Consider the following 17025-nt stretch of genomic DNA (forward strand, 5'->3'; position numbering starts at 1 on the left):
AAGTCCTACACTATGCCCTCTTTAGTGCGTGGTGTGTAGAAATGGGTGACTAGTTTGGGTTATTCACCTTATCGGTGTCAACTTTTCCCCCAACTCTGCACAGCATTACCATGCTGTACTGGAATTTAAAATTGTTGTTTAGAGGATAGCCTTTCTCTCATTCTCATTTTCCATGTGAATTGCTTATATGTTTTTCCTCTTTATCTCATATTTGCAGTTTCATGTTTTTTCCAATTTCTGGATTTTCTTCTTTATGTTTCCAAGGGAAGGGGATGTGCTATGTTATGTTCGTATTTTCTCGTTTGCACTCCTTTCCTTGCTGTATACTTTCACTCATTCTTCCATCCTCTGTTCTTCTGCGGTATGTGCCTATCTTTCTGTAGCTTCAGTGTCCTTCTTCATTTTGCATCTTTTCTTCACCTAGGATTTTCATTTGGATGCAATGTTTTGGCAGGCCTTCTGCATATTGGTGCTACTCTCATATAGGCTTGTTTCTATTTTTAGTTCTTTGATTTCTCAAGGGAAGAGGATGTGTTGTACTTACATTTCCTGCTGCTCAGCCAGTATGCATGAGTGTGTGTGTATGGAATGTTGGAATGCCTGATGACTGTGTGGAATGTTGGTGTGCCTGGTGGACTGGAGGAATGACAGTTAGAGAGAGTAGGCTGAGCAGCAAAGATGCAGCTCCTGGTGGGGCCATTAACCAACTTATCTACTTGTAACTACCATCCTGTAACTTACCAATAAACATCTACTGTGACTTACCTCGTGACTACAATCCATCATTTCAACAGATACCATTTGGAATAGTGCATTCAAGACACCTGGTGCCTCCCGACAAAAACCCTCCTTATTTGCAATACTCTGCCTTAGCTTTGAGGCCTAGATTTTTACTCTAAGTGGAATTTTATCTGCTCTTCATAAATGAGTGAACTAAGTCAATCCAATATGACCAAGGAGTATGTTTAAAGACATACATGGAATTGTTGTGAGACGTACTGTATTTTAAGCTACTGTCAAAAAAGGTTGACAAAGGTCCCTCAGACTATCCTACGGTAACCAATGCGGTTACAGTATTCAAGATTATCTGCTTTGGGTATGTCGAAACTCCAAGTAGGGATTACAATACTAGTGCTCTACCTTGCAGGCCTCGAAAACTCAGTAAAAGGTTACTAGACCTGCAGGTCTAGTGACTTAAAAAATCGACTCTACCTATTTGTAATGCTCTTGACCCATAAATAGGTTTCAAATGATGTGATCAGGGGCAAATATTTTAATTTATTGAGCCGCATTGTTCTTCATTGTCACATATGAGAGCACCTCCAAATGTGCGAGTTCAGCATGTCTGCTGTACAAAAAACTCTTTTGTTTGATTTAATAGACTAAACCTTTTTTCCATATATAATGCAAATCTAGCCACTTATAGGATCCACATGGGCCCTGACTTTCCTCTTAATTTATTAACAGCATTGTCATCAGGGCGGGGCAGGAATGTTTCTCAAGTCATGTTTAAAAACTATCACTTATAATAAATTCATAACTAAAGCATGAAGAGGTAGCACACTGTCATTTGTAATCAGCAGATTTTACATTGAAATGGCCACAAACATTCTCACTGACATGCGGCTTTACTGATAAAACTATATATTGTACAAACAATAATGTTTGGAAATTGAGTTTCTGCAAATATGTGTCATTTACGCATCCCCAACTAAATTGTTGTTGTTTGTTTTGCTCCTATTTAACTCTTTGTTTACGTCACACTTCTTAATTATAAAAAATGTGCTTTTATAATTCCTGATATAGTTTGAAATATTTGTAATATGAATTTACAGTCAATGAATTTAAATGTTGTGTGTTAGAGAAACATAACTGACATCATTAGACAGCTCACTTGACAAAAACCTCTAATAAAACTCATTTTTCAAGCAGCAATTACTTAAAAAGCAAACTGACATTTAACCTAATTTCTTGAAAAGACAGCAAATGTGTCAAGATAAAAACAAGATTTAATGCCATCTTTCTTTCTCGTTCAATTTCTAAATAAACAGAACACCTTTTACTCGCAATTCGCAATGGTGAGTGGGTGAGTAAATTTTTAGCGCCCTGTCTTGGGAATGGTACCAGCTAGGAAAATAATCAAGCCAGTTTTTAATATTTATTAAAAATCCAAATCAATAGTGAAGTTGGATTTATAATAACTATATGAGGGTAACATAACTTTTAGACAATTACTATTTGCCTGCCTGAACTGTCAGAAGGCTAATTAGCATTAACTTCTGCCATCTCCCAAAAAAAGTATGAAATTCCTCCCATGAACAGACAATAGGCTGCCCTGAAGGGGCACCGATAACTCCTCTAAGCTCCTCTAATCGATATGTCTCTCCAGACAGCTGTTGTCTCTCAGATTTGGAAGCAGGCGAAGATATTGCCACTCCTTAAAAAACCTTCTCTGGATCCTCTCAATCCAGGGAATTAAGGGCCTTCCGGCTATAGTATGTGAGAAGGTGGTCAATAAACAGCTCACAGAGTATGTGGAAAGAGAGGCACTCCTGCACCCAGCTCAATCAGGGTTTTGAGCCTCTCATAGTACTGAGACTGTCTTAGTAGAGGTGTCGGAGGCCATTCGGGAGTGCCTTGATGCCGGCAGGAGAGCGGTATTAATTTTGCTGGATCTCTCGGCAGCGTTCGATACGGTCCCACATGCACTTCTTTTGGCCCGACTAGCAGGGATTGGTGTATCGGGAGCCGTCTGGGGTTGGCTCAGGTCTTTTTTGGAGGAGCGTGTTGAGCAGATCTGGCTCCCTCCCTTCTCCTCCTACCCTCAGTTCGTTACTACCGGAGTTCCGTAGGGCTCCTCCCTTAGCCCCCTCCTCTTCAATATCTATGTCACTCCATTGTTATACTTGGCAGAGGAGCTTGGAGCTAAGCTGATGGCCTATGCGGACGATACCCAGCTGCTCTTTACCTGGGATAAGGTGACAGACTATGTTTCAGTGGCACAACAGTGCTTAGCCTCCATTTTTAAATGGTTGGCGGACGCACAGCTAAAGTGCAATGAACAGAAGTCTGAGATCTTGCTATTTGGTAAATTGGTAAATTCCCTCCGAATTTCCGAGAGCAGCTGTGGCCGCCTGACTCTCCTCTGCCCTCATCGACGGGAAAGCCCGTAAAAAATGTGGGCGTATGGTTCGATGAGAGTCTCTCTTTCTCGACACATATTAGGAAATTGGCCGGCTGCTGTTTCGGCCTTCTTAAGACTCTCAGGAATTTTTTCCGGCTTCTTCCTCAGGCGGCGAGAGAAACAGTTACATGCACTCTGATCTTGTCATGTCTGGATTACGCCAATGCCCTCTATGCTGGCAGTCCTGGCTACCTGCTGAAGAGATTACAGGTGGTTCAGAATACGGCGGCCAGACTGCTATTGGGCATTTCGGCGAGGAACAGCGTGCACCATCAATTGCATTCCCTGCACTGGCTCCCCGTGGTGGACAGAGTTAAATTTAAGTCTTTGGTTCTGGCCCATCATGCCCTCCATGGGTGTGGCCCTTTCTATCTTCAGAAACGCTTCTCCTTTTATGTCCCTTCGCAAGCTCTTCAATCTCTGTACCTTCGCTTTGCCCGGGTCCCTCGTTTCAAGTATTAGAGACTAGGGGGCAGCTCTTTTGCTGTGAAGGCCAGTGTGGCCTGGAATGCCCTCCCCATTGCCTTGCGATCCATCCAGGACCCAGTGGTGTTTAAAAGGAAATTAAAGACTCACCTCTTTGCTTGATAGTCTTTTTCATTACCCCTTTGGCATCGTGCCGGGACACTCCTGAGTATCTGAGCACGCTATAAATGGATGTAACATAACATAACAATAGAATATGCTGGGTAGGGCACTGTGTCCCTACGGTTGACAGTACAGCATCAAATCATGCAACAGGTCTGTCTGAAGCACATACATAAGTATTGTGCCCTTCAAAGAGAGCATATTGGATGCCAGGACAATTCTTGTGTATCACTTTTCTGGTTGCAGAAGGATCCTGCTTTTGTCCTACCAGACTTCTGTCTATGGGTTTCTTGTGAGTACAGTACCTGCTTCAAACTGGTTTTAGTGTTAGATGTGTAAGGACACAAGGAGTACCATATTACATTCCCCACTCACACCACCAGTCTCAAAGCCCAAGTGTAGTGCTGCGAATATCTTTACCTTCTTGGCTATGCAATGATACATTGCATTTTTAGCCTGTATGCATTAAAGTGAAGCTGAGGTACTGCAAAAGTAGCTAGGTCAGGACCCGATAACCTTTACTCTAATTTTGGTCAGAGAGGAACTGGACCTTTTTGGGTGACGGCCACCCACAGGCTGGTGAACCCTACATAGCTGGATCCTCACCCACCCTTCCTCAGAACACTGCTGGACTTAACAAAATATGCCAGGGGAGCTGAACCTACTGCACTTGGTATCTAGACCTAATCAGGTTGGACCACCTTCAGATGAAATCCAATAATAGAAAGATCTCCATGCACTGTATTGCTGATTCCCTGGGTGACTCCAGGAACATAAAGCTGAAGAGGACATTCCTGTGAAAAACTGTGGCAACTTGACCTGGACTGAGCTTGGCTGTGCCCTCAGCCAGACACTATAAAAGTGCTCCACCTTGTGCCTTGGAAGCGTACACCTGTAATTGTTTGGGCACCAAAAGAAGTTTCACAACTTTTCTAATACTCTTGCTTCAGAGATACAAGGGAAGATAACGTGGAAAGTTTCCAACTGGCAGTTCCATGACATCAGACTGAATTACAGGTTTGTCCCACCTGGAGAAGAGTTTTTCCTCAGGAAAACAAGGTCTCTTTTCACATCAGCACTTAAAAACTTTTTCCAACTCTAATTACTTCCACACCCTAGTGGGGCCAATGCATTTACTGTAGCCGCTTAACGGTCCATCCTGGTTGGCCTCAAATCACGATTTAGTCCTGGTCTATTGTGAGGATTGGTGCCTTGCACTTTTTGGCACTATTTTCACTTAAATATTTTACAGTTCCTATTTCTGGTCCCCCTTTTTGTCTTTTTGTTGCTTGGGTCTCAAAATGCTTATTCATTTTACAAACTGGTTTTAGTATGCCTTTTGGAATTGAATTTGAAATTAGGTTAAGTCGGTCTGCTCTGTGCCATAGCTACCAGAATGCTATGTTGAGTAGTGTTGTGTCGTGTTGTGTTATGGTAAGTGTATTCATAAAGCGAGCAATCACCCGCAAAGTTACCCTGCCACTGAGCAGGTGTGTGGGCCTTGTCCTACCTATGGTAAGTTGGTTAACTAAAAACCAGGTTTCAGCTTCTTGTGGAATTTAAGAAGAGAGAAGGAGGAGGCTCTAATGTGGAGAGGGTCATCATTCCACACTTTAGGAGCAATGTAAGAGAATGCTTGTCCTCCCGATCGTTCTGTGTATGTGTGGGATGTTGGCAAGTAGGAGTCCTGCTGGGTGGAGGTTTCTGCATGTTTAGTGGAAGGAGATGCAACTGTTCAGGTAGGTGGGGCCTGGGTTGCGGAGTGCCTTGGATGTGTGTGTGTGTGTGTGAGTCATTTAAATTGAGCATGTTTGTGTATTGGAAGCCAATGTAGTTCCTTTAGGTGTGGTTGAGTTCTGTATAGGAGGTTGAGGATGAGTCTGGCTGTAGAGTTCTGGATGGTCTGTAGTCTTCTAGTGAGTTGCTTGGAGATTCCACAGTAAAGGGCGTTCCCATAGGCCAACGTACTAGTGACTAGGGCATGAGTGACAGTTTGTTTTTGTGTTCTTTGGCAGCCATTTACAGAAATTCCTCAGCATCTTCAGGGTTTTGAAGAAGGATGCACTGATGTGTTGATTTGTGTAGTCATGTCCAGTTTCCTGTTGATGGTTATTCTAAAGTTCTTGCCATTTGTTCTGGGTGGTAGTGTGGGTTCGAGTTCAGCTGGCCACCAGTTGGTGTCACATAGTAAGGTGTTCTTGCCAAAGATCCCCACTTCTGTCTTGTCCATGTTGAGCTTCAGACAGTTAGCTTTCATCCAGTAAGCAACTGTGGTATGCAGGCGGTGAACTTGTTTCTTATGTAGGGGTCTCATCCAAGAGGAAGAGTAGGAGTTGCATTTTGTATGCATAGGAAAGGATGCTGATGTTGTGTGCGTGGATGACATTGGCCAGAAGGATTTTGAATGCGTTGAAGAGGGTGGGGCTGAGCAATGATCAATCAATCAATCAAATACTTTATTTGACAACTTAATGTCATAAAAGTGAACAATTCGATCAATCATACATTACAGTTAAAAATTGGATAGTACAAGATATCGTCTGCCAGCTCATAGTGAATTACTAAAAAGGTTTAAAATAAAGATTCAAGATAAAAACATACAAACAATGTTAGGGTGCAAAACTACCAATGACTTTTCCTGTATTTCGTCTTATGAGATTAAAGCTTTTCTGGACATCTATAACAAAAGTGCAAAAATGCGAATAAATTGGGAAACAAAATTTCACGTTACCTTTCGCATGATACATCCCAGAACTTTTTTAAAGTGCATAGTGCATAGTGCAAAAACACATACGAAATAAAGTGCAAACATGTCATTCAATACAATCATAGGGTGTACCATGGGTAGCCCTGCGTACAAAAGAGGGTCATAAGAAGGTGCTATGTGCAAATAGGCCAGGCTCAGAAGTTTGGGGTGATCTGCTAATTACTTAAAACATTATTATATTTCTAAAAACGATCCTTCAGTCAAACTTACAAATACACAGAACTATATTTACATTATATCGTTTAAAAATCTAGACAATAATCAGATATCAGGAGTCTGGTTTTTTTTTTGTTTGTTTTTGGACCGCATAGCAGCAACCAAAAAGCATGCAATATTAAAAATATCCCATGGTGCACTTAATGACTGAAGATAAAGTAGCGCTGGTCTAACCTGCAGAAAACCCTTTCCTCTCAAAATTGGGATTAAATACTTATTCCGAATGTTGGTATAGAAAGGACAAAACATCATAAAGTGAAGGGTATTCTGGGTAGAAAAATGGTCACACTTACAGGGGATTGCATACTCAGGATTGCACCACTCCTGGAAATCCCCTAATAAAAAAGGAACTAAGTTAAAGCGAAACCTGGTTAAAAGCCAACGATGGTAGGGATTATTTACCGTTATCAGATAGGGTTCAATACAAATATTTGTTTTCGTTAGAAAATGAGCCCTAACGGAAGGTTTCTGCAGCTCTAATTCCTCCCGTTCTGCAGACAACAAATTCTTAAAATTACATTTCACCCACAGAACATCCTCCTTCCGTATCTTTTCAGGGGCTTCAAATAGCTCAGGCCGCCCCAATTTGGTTAACCCACTTTTAACATAAGACAGCCACTTGATTTTATTGGAATTGTCTAACTGTGCACAGTCACTTAGGATCTTATGGTTCAAAGTCAGTTCTGGATTTAACCACATTTTGAGCCGGCAAAGCAACGGAGCTAGGCTCAAAGTGTCTGAAATGTAACCCATCCCAAGTTCCTGGTGTATAGAAAAGACTGGCGTAGATTGTGGGACTGATAAAAGGCTGCGTAAAAATTTATTTTCAGCTATTTGAATGCCTGGCTGTTCTTTGAAGCCCCATATAGAGAAACCATAGGTCGCAATCGCTACACACTTTGCGCTATATATTTTCAATATACTCTTAATTGGTCTAGCCCCCAAGCGTTTAGCCAACCCCATTAATCCTAAAGCAGAACGGATAATAGAGTTCTTTTTGATTTTCTGTTGCGGTATCCAAGAGAACTTCTCATCAAAAACTACCCCTAAGTAGGTAAAGGAGGAGACCGAGGTCACCTCCTGACCATTACAGTAAAAGGAGTAGGGTTTTCTTGTTTTACTACCGATTGACAGGATATGGGACTTGCTATTATTCACAACTAGATCCAACGACTGCATGTGGGCCCCAAAGGCGTCTAAAAGCCGCTGGAGACCCACCGCTGTACGTGCTATAAGGACTGCGTCGTCCGCGTATAGGAGAACCGGAATAGAACAATTTCCTACACGTGGAATATCCAAAGTCGCTGTTAAAAGGGATCTATCTATATCGTTAATGTACAAAGTAAAAAGAACAGGAGCCAGAATGCACCCTTGTCGAACTCCACGGGCGGATCTAAAGGAGCTTGAACATTTACCATCCCGTGAAATTCTGACCGAGGCAGAAAGATCTTGATGAAGATCGGCCAGAAAATACACTAAGGGAGGGTCAAGACCTTTGTCCAACAGGATGGCCCACAGCTTTGACCTGTTAACTAGGTCAAATGCTGAGGATAAGACCATAAATGCCATCCTTATACAGCCTTCCTTTGCCACAGTATATTTAATAATTAATAATGACAAGTTAAGGCACTGATCGGTGGTACTTCTGCGTTTTCTGAACCCATATTGTAGATCAGAGATAATATTCTTCTCAGTGGCCCAATCTGAGATTTTCCTTAAAATTATTTTACCTAAAATCTTCACAGAAGAATCAATCAAGGATATAGGTCTGTAGCACCGCGGGTCCCCTCTCTGGCCCTTCTTGAAAATTGGGATAATAGTTGAACGGGACCACGATGCAGGGAACCCTGGGGAGCCGGAGACATTAAAAACATTAGCCAAGATCTTAGCCCAAAATTTAGGTTCACTTTTAAATAGATCTGCTGGTACAGAGTCAGGACCGGGGGCCTTGTCACTAATAGTCTCCCTTATAGCTTTCTCCACTTCCTCTTCACAGAACACAAGTGGAACTTGGGTTTGAATATGTAATGAGCTAGGAAACAAGTCCAAGTTCTCAGGGGAGGCATATATTGCCTTAAAGCGGGACAGCCATTGGGCCTCAGTGATATGACAGTCCTGAGTCTCATTGTCCAAGCCGGTAAAAAAAGGTGTATTAATGATTCCCCAAAATTTTGAGCTGTTCCTAATTACATCTACTGATAGCATTGCGTGCCAAGCCTCGGCCTTAATCTCTGCTTTCCGATTGTTAATTGCTATCTTGTACTGTTTGCGCAGATCAGCGATCAAAACCCTATCGCGTGGTTTGGATTTCAGGGCATGATTTAAAAGGCGATGGGCATGTGAGCATTTACTATCTAACCACTTTAGTCCATGTACCACTCTCGGTTTGGACTTAACTGTAAGATCACTAGCTATTTGATTACAAATACCCTCGAATGCTCTAAGAATGGCATCTTTTGTGCTCAGGGGGTTAACGCATGTTAGAATATTCCCCTCGCACTTCTCACAGAGTTCATTAAAAAAGATGTCCGGGATCACTTTGGGCCACCTAAGCCGTCTCCCTTGATCGCAGGTAGTTACAATGCATGGTGCAATTTGGCTATTACCACCGGTTAATAGGCTGCAGCTTATATCTAGTTCCAAAATGACAGGGTTATGGTCACTGAAGGACGATTCCCTGGCATTGTAGAAGACTACTTTGTCTAATAACATCGGGGACAAAAAAATGTAATCAATGATGGTATCTTTAATTTTAGATTTAAATGTCGAGCACCGATCAAGGATTTTGGCAAAACCAGGTTCAAAGAGGTCAGCATCAGCCAGGAGAGACTCTAAGCCCTCCCCCTCCACTGTATGTTCAAAATGGGGTGTTGAAGCAAAGTTATGACCAAAACCATCTTCAATACAGCAATTTAGGTGACAAGGATGGATGTTAAAATCACCCATAAGCACAACGTAAAACAAAGTAGTTTGCAAAACCCTATGATTTTCTAAAAAGGAGTTCAAATTGATCAAATGTTGATTCCTGTGATCAATTTCCCCAGAATTATAAAAATTCACCATAAGTATTTTAGGATGAGTGGAAAAACATATTTCTATTGCCAGGCAATTAATTGAGTCTGTGACAATCCTATTCACGGATCCCTGTAGGTTCAAAGATAGAAGTAGCATGAGCCCACCCTTAGCTCTTCCAGCCGGAGTTGCTTGGGCTGGTAGAAAAAAGGAGCTAAAACCATCCAACCAAAAGTTCTCCCCCTTATCCCAGGTTTCCTGAAGGGCAGTGAACATTGGCGGACTCCGTAGAGGAGTTTACAGGCTTGCGAGGAGTAATGTGCCAGACTGACAGCTTATATTCTATCCTTTAAGAAAAAGAAGGCGGCAGTCTTGTGTATGCACTTGATTGGGATGGGGCGTGAGACTGTATCAAATTCTGCAGAGAGGTCCAGGAGAATGAGAGCTGCCATGTCTCCTCTGCATAGGATCATGCATATGCCATCTGTAGCAGAATGATTGCTGTTTCTGTACTGTGGTTGGCCTGAATCCAGACTGTGTGGCATTGATGAACTGGTAGTTGCTGAAATTGTCAGTGAGGTGCCAGTTGAATGGTTTCTCTAAAACCTTTGTCAGGTATGGGAGGAGGGAGATGGGTCTGTAATTTTAGCTCAGGTTTGAATTACTAAAAGCTTTGCGTGGACCTAACAATACTTTATTTCTTGTTGTGGACACTAACCAACCTCAACTAATAAACCACTTTCTCACAGCTATGATCTAAATCTCAAACTGTTTGATAAGAACCTTGCACTCCCAGATTACCCCTATTTACATGATGGACCTGTGATTAATCAACTTTAACCCTCCCTTTAGTCCCATAACCCGAAACACAAACATCCCTTTATAGCTTCTACATGCTTGCTTAAACATGCCTTTTCCCTGTCTTCATAAAGCTATGGCTCTCAGTTAAACAACCCCTATGTTGACACTGAATAACCCCCGCCTTTACCTAAACTAGTTGCCATATTACATCACCAGCACAAAATCTAAGATGGTTCATTACTTGCTGTTGACGTTTGTTGTGGTGTGCATGTGACAAATCCCAAAGCGAGCAGATACAGCTAAACCAACCAACCTTCTGAGGAGAATGAAGTACTATTAAATTGAAAAATAACCTAATTTATGTAACAAATTAGGTTATTGGTTGAGGGGGTAGAAACCCTACTCAAGCAACAACCACCATCTTTACCATGGTGAACCACAAAAAGTTCCTCTATTAACTTGTCCTTTATCTTCTGGTTACTTGGAACAAAAATCAGGCTTAGCTTATACGCACTATGTAAAGTATTTATTTAGCATACAAACAGTAATAGGGTGAAAACACAGCACAAGAAAAACTGCAAACCATTTTAGAAAAATAGGTTACATTTAATAAATAAAATAACACAAAAACAAATTAACCCCAATCAGCAGCACTGGAGATATGAATTTTAAAGGTTTTCATAAAATCTAGAGCCTAAAGATCAAAGCGCCAACCTTGGTCGTGTGGTCAATGCGCCAACTCTGGTCGTGTGGGACCACAGTTAAGTCAAAAGTTATGGCTGACCACGGTAGAGCATGATCCGGATACATGTGATGAATGGGCCCGTTCTTGGCTTACCTTCAGACTAAGAGAATTTCAGGAAGATGTAGCTTGAATATGAGTTTACCTTGAAAAAACTAAAGGCAAGAGGTGTTGGCAAAACAGGAACAGTTGGTTTAATTAAACACTTCGGTCAAGAGCACAGTTTCAGAAGCGGACCTGAGGACTATCTTAAAGTACAATCAGTCTGAACAGGATTTAATACATTTCTTTGGATATCAATGATATTCCGTCGTTTTTTGTTAAAAGAATGCAGGCGTTGTCTTTGGAGTCATAAATAAGGCCCATGATGACAAATGCAGGTGGACCCCGACCTTGCGTGGACACAATGGGGGCCAGTGGGTAATGTGTCAAGATGTCCGACATGAGGGGGGCGTGATCACTGCTTGTACTGTATGCGCTGTGTCCTGATTAGCTGTGTGTTCTTAATTTCTTGTGGCATCTGACTTTAAAGTGTTTTTGGGAATGCATGCACCCCTCCGGCCATGTGTGCGCTTTTGGGACCAATCTCTCTAGACCTTTCTGGTGTCGCTGCACTTATCTAGGGGAATTGACCCATGTTCCTGTTCACACTTCTGTCTGCTGGCTAAATTGTATGAATGGAGTGTGGAGAGCACATCCTTAAAAGAAAGCACTGGAATCCCAAAGGAAAGTGATTGACGACGGCACATCCAATAATGCACTGTTTTTCCGAACTAACCAATAAACATAGCTTGTATTCAACACGTCGGCAATCGAATGTCAAAGTGCACCACCTTTTCAGCGGCCACATCAACACCCCGATGAGATCTACAGTGTGAGAATTGAGAACTACAAATTGTATCTTGAACTTTTAAATCAATAAGCCCCCAATCATTGGAGGACTACAGACATCTTCCCTGGATTTGTCCCACGACCTGCAATGTTCAATAAGTTATGTGATGTTGCACTTCTATGTACTCTATACTTGCTATGGATGTTGCTGCATCCATTCATCACTAAAGAACTGCCTAGTCAAATGGAGTCCACCCCAAGGCTATCACCACGCTTGCGTAGGCACCTCTCCCATATCACTTATAATTACATCAAATCCAACACTAGCATCCCAGTCGCACTACAACCACCCCCTTACACAAAACCTGGTATAAGCACATGACTGCCATGGGCTCAGGACATCAGCCAGGTCATGTTACATCTGTTGGCTGATACCACATGCAGTAGCAGCAGACAGACTTTACTTGTCCCAAGAGGTGGCCCCCAAAAAAGCAAAATGCCTTCTCCAACTATACCTGTGTAGGAGTAGGGCCAAAATACAGCCCAACACGGTAGAATACCACAAGGTAGTAGTTAACCTGACCCGATATTAGACCAATCCATCAACACTGTACCTTTTTATAGAACCCAGCAACATTTAAACGGAGCCATCCATCTCAATGATGCAAAGGGAAATGAGTCTTGTGGTGGGGGGTTGAACAACTGCTTAGATACCCCATGTCAGGATATTTGGAATTACAGAGGAGGGTAGAGATACGTGGTTAGAAGGAAAGGGCAACCCTTAAATGTACGTAAACTTACACTGTATTCCTTGTGTTTCAGAGGTAAAGGAACAATTCCACTGAGCATGAATGATGGCTGCTCCATACCTTTTGGCATTGCAGCAAGTTGGCCTATATTCAGCATGTCCCTGGATGACATGGCCTCTGCTCACTCGTCCACATACACACCCCGACCCTGTTCCTTCCTGGAGAAGAACTGTCGCATTTGTACCAACACCTGTTAAGGAAGAAGATGTCTCTGTTGCATCAGGCTTGTGAAAACAGAACCGGTGATTATTTTGGCAGGTCTCAGTACAGGGACATTCCGGAAGAATTCAGACTATTCTCTGATGCACACGTATCAGCAGGAGGGCCCATACCCTTCTTCACCTTACAAACAAAAGCAAATGCTCACTGGTTAGCGATTACCAGATGAGAATGCTCAAGATGATGAACAGCACTGAGCTCAATTTGATCAAGGAAGAACTGAGAGCCATCCACCTCATGGTGATGCAACTTCAATATGTGCTGGAATTAATGACTGCAATGGAGAGATGGGTGTGTGCCAAGTTCGATGCGTTCTGCTGCACTTTTATTCCAGGCAACAACATGGACAATGTGCCCCTGAGCAGGAATGGTTTTCAAATTGGTTTCCCTGACTCCTCCTGTGGCTGTCCCTAGTGTGCACATTATTGTTTCCCATTTTCTTATTGCTATTGTTTTTGTGTGGTTTCCTGCTGTAAAAGCATAGTCCTTTGGGTAGAATGCAAGTAGCTAGGATAATTGTAATAGTCAAAACTGAAGAACAAGCCTCCAGTAAAATGACTGTCATGATGGGTTAGATAATGTAGTTGAAAATTCGACTAGAGGGGGGAATGTTAATAATGATTAAATTGATGCCAATATTTATAATGATACATTCATTTGTAAGAACGAAACAGCATCTCCATTACCGAATTCCCCAGTCATGATCTCTCCATCAATCCCGACTCAGACGTACGTGGTCAGGTAGGCTCAGAGTCGTAAGCCTGGGGCTTACTGACTGACAGGTCACAGGTGTGTACCCGTCTCACCCCTGGCACCATGACCCTCCCTAGTGGCACATTGTATCCTGACTATGCCCTTTTTCAAAAAACTTCTGTTTAAGCTAGTTTGGGCTTCTTTTTGGTGGTGTGTTGGAAGTTTCCCCAGATCTCATGTAATCAGCTATCTCATTTATCATGAAAAAATGGAGGTAGTCCGAAAGCTGCTCCGTGGTCTCTGTGTACCTCTGCTGATGTTGTTTTGTCGAGTCCGAGGTTGGGATTACTGCTTTCACCAGATGGGGTATGTAAGGGCTAGTGTGTTGTGTAATTGCTAGGACTGATACGGGGGGGGCACATACTGCATTCTAATCGCTCAAAGCTGAGATGTATTTTGCAGACCCCCATCCTTCAGGCACCTCATCGTACTGGGATCATGTCTTTTCAAGGATATTTGAACCTGCGGTTCCTAGCTGTGGCTATTGGCTTCTAACCGGTAGTACGCTTCTGTTATCGTTTTGGAGGGGCATGACCTGGCGAACAGCTTTTGGATAATTGAAAAATTTGATGGAAGGGAAGGAAGACATTGCTGCATGGAGAATCTGGAGTTTTAAGGTCAAGAACTCATCGAATTTCTTCTAATGAAGGAGATGGACTGGGACAGTTGGCTATTTGGGTGGACTTTCCCTCCCAACTGACTCGGCCCTGTGCGGCACCTCACAACCTGTTGGATCTTGTTCGATGGAGATTACGGGGTATTCGCTATTCAAGAGTACAGGAAAACCTGGCTCCCGACTCTGGGGGAGAGCTTCATTGTGGAACTTAAAGGGAGCCTCCACTTGGCTGGATGCTTCTGGTTTTTTCAAGCACTGTTGAGGCTACAAGCCATGAAGGAACCTTTGTCTTGGGATTGATGCCCAAGAATAGGGGACCTTTCAATTTACTCAAAATGAAAACCCGAGATCGCGGGTTTAAGGACCAAGTCGAAGGAAGAGGTTCCCAATCGATATGATCAGAGATTGCCTTCAGGAAACAAAAATGTCTTTCTTGAGTCCCCTCACTCACCAGGGTTTCTCCACGGTGACATGCTTCATCATTGGTGCCATCCCAGTTCTCTACGAACTGGGGCGTGCTGCGACTTGCGGAGAATACGTAGGAGCACTTTGAGTGGAAGACTATGAGTAGTGCACAGTGTGGTGGAGTGGGTTAAAGTGATTAAAAATACCTTGCTAGTGGGCTTAAATACTTTATTATCGCTCCTAGGTTGGTATATCTAAAAGGGGATGGTACACAGAGAAAACCTAACTATAATGGGTTGAAGTTCAGTGTAGGATCAACATGTTTTGAGCCTACCCCTAGCTCTTCATCAGGACCACACAGGGACCAGCCCTGTGTTGGCCACTCCTATTAAACCTAAATATGGAAATGAGTTATTAATTCAAGAAAACGCTGCAACTAATAAAGCATGCGTGGTTTATACATACGATCACCATGTCACGTAGTGTATCTGTAACAGTAAAAAGAAATGGTTAGAGGACAGCCCCCTCTCTCTAGTAGAGTAGGTGGGTACACAATGTAATGTACTTCCATGCTGGTGTGCTCCTTAATGGGGCATGCAGACATCCACACATAGAGAGGGAAAAATGCATTAAAAACGATTGTAAGCACATACTTTGTTCTAAGCAGAGCTATGCTTCATGCAACACGACAGGGGCAGTGTACCTCATTACATGCACATGTAATCTCCACTACGTAGGGATGACCACCAGGAAAGTGAGCACCCGTATAGTTGAACACCTGAGTAACATACGCTGCAAGCGTACTACTACGAGAATGACTACCCACTTCCTCGAGAAGCAACACACACCTAACGATTTGAGGTGGGTGGTACTAGAACACATCAAAAACAAAGACAAGGGGGGGGGGGAGCCAAGATGGCGACCGAGACGGCAGCGTAGATTCCCGGCTCCGTGAACCTCCGCGTCCCGCACGGATATCCTGTACTAGATCCTCAGCTTGCGCCATGGGATCGTGTTTGTGAAGGAGAGTGGCAACCGATCGTGTGACTCCGGGGTTTCTGGCTACTGTACCGCCTGAGAAACGTGCGGATGAACTTTGCGGCCCGTGCGGCCCCGGAGCCGGGACCTCGAGTGGACGCCTTGGCCGGGTGGCAGTTTAACAACAACGGCCTGTGGTGACTGGGTGGAGTCGGTCCACCGGAGCGGTGCTGCCCCCGGCCTGCATTTCGCCACGGCCGCTCCCGTCGCTGAAGCGTAGTGGATCGAGGGCATGCCCGGGGGTGCAGTTCTCAGACTCTTCGGTGTTTGCCCCTGCCTTTGACGGTGAGCTACCCGGACACCGCCCCTAGCTCGCCCTGACCCTTGCAGACTGCTCCCGGATTTTCGCGGCCGCTGGTCCTTGGTGGAGACGACTGTTGCCCGAGTCCACGCAACGGCTGAATTTGTACCTGCCCCCGGACCCATGTCTCCAGCGACGTGGACCCCGAGGTGCTTGTCCCTGGGTCCCGGCCCCCATACGAGCCGGGCCTCCCCCGGCGGCCATCTTGTTGCGATGCAGCCTACTATCCTGTCCACCGGGTCGCAGCAGGATTGGGAGTGTGTGACTTTTGGGAGTGTGGCAGAGCGACCGCGGGGAGCAGTACTGGGGTACGGCGACCTCCTTGAGGCCCTTGGTGCCCTTCATTTCTCCTTGGCTCGTGGCATCGAGGTCTTGGGGAGTAAGATCGACGGTGTGGCATCAGCGTTGGGACAATGGCGGCATGCTAGTCCACAGTTGCACAGGGACTTCCTACACTGCACACAGGAGGATAATGTCGCGGCCATCCCTGCGATTAGTGCGCAGCCGGACACTCCGGACAGTATGCTACCGTATGATCGGCTGACTGAGGGTTTGATCTGTTCCGGAGGTAGTGGTTCCGAGTGGAAGGTGGTGGCCTCGTCCCGTGTACGACCTCCGGTGACCCAGGGACTTTACCAGCAATGTCTGTCTACTTTGGATGATTCAGCCTTCCCGGACCTTGTGTGCAGTACAGATCCTGGGGCAGCACTGGGAAAGACGTCCCTCCGAGATGCGGACTGTGT

At 44.1% G+C, this 17025-nt stretch overlaps 1 protein-coding gene across 2 annotated transcripts in view; it reads right to left on the reverse strand.

Moving 5' to 3' along the window:
• LOC146816680 (adhesion G protein-coupled receptor F5-like) overlaps positions 1–17025 on the reverse strand; it is an 873687-nt gene that overhangs the window by 612417 nt on the left and 244245 nt on the right. The gene's annotated exons all lie outside the window — the stretch shown is intronic.

The sequence above is a fragment of the Triturus cristatus genome, chromosome 6 (genome assembly GCF_964204655.1).
Source record: "Triturus cristatus chromosome 6, aTriCri1.1, whole genome shotgun sequence".
Taxonomy (NCBI): Eukaryota; Metazoa; Chordata; class Amphibia; order Caudata; family Salamandridae; genus Triturus; species Triturus cristatus.